Here is an 838-nt window from a genome sequence, read left to right on the forward strand (position 1 = left end):
GTATATATCCCGAAGGTCCTAACGCGTGAGTGCATTGTGGCAGTGGTTAGAGCACCTTTTGCGCGTGCACAGTGAGGGTGTTTACGCGCACCAGATTGAACTCCGCTATAAGCTCCTTGCACCTAATAAATAAATAAATTACTCGTTTGATTGAACTTCTGTTTTCTGTGCTGCCTAAGCAGATCTTGAATGTCACAATGCGTGATTAAGATACTCCTCCGGTTGCCCAAAAGATCGTGGCTTTTTAGATTGAAACTAGCCCCTAGGCTCAGCCTGCATATCGCAGTCCCTTCGTGCGCACCGCGTTTCCTGGCTGCGCGTGTCGGAGCGGTGCCAAGTAAAGCCCCTTAAACTTCATAACGTAGAGACGTACATGGTTGTTCACGCGCCTCCTCTTATTTCCCCCTCCTTCGACCTCTCCAAGCCCAGCGCCGCGTCGCTATTGGCCATACTACGTCACGTAGGACCTCTCGCAGTGTTCATTTGTTCACAATTGCTCGCGACTGCCGTCTTTACTCTCGAGGCGCGGACTCTTTGGGGCGCAGCGCACATTTTTTACGGATATGAAATTCTCCTTCCGTGTGCGCTGTGCTTCGAAACACTTTTCACCAAAGTATGTCATCGCTGTTCGTTGCCATCAGTGGTTTTCGCACCTTCAGTTGCCAGAGCTATTCTTGTGACGGGCGAAAGCTCTCCATGATACCGCCAGTGAAGTCCAACGAGTTGCGACAAAAACATGGTTACGTAGAATCGGAAATGAAAACTTCATGCCCACTTTTTGGAATCCACTTTGCGAATTAAGTTGTGCGTGTCTCATTATCACACGGTATGGTTCAAT

The sequence above is a fragment of the Rhipicephalus microplus genome, unplaced genomic scaffold (assembly GCF_043290135.1).
Source record: "Rhipicephalus microplus isolate Deutch F79 unplaced genomic scaffold, USDA_Rmic scaffold_17, whole genome shotgun sequence".
Classification (NCBI taxonomy): Eukaryota; Metazoa; Arthropoda; class Arachnida; order Ixodida; family Ixodidae; genus Rhipicephalus; species Rhipicephalus microplus.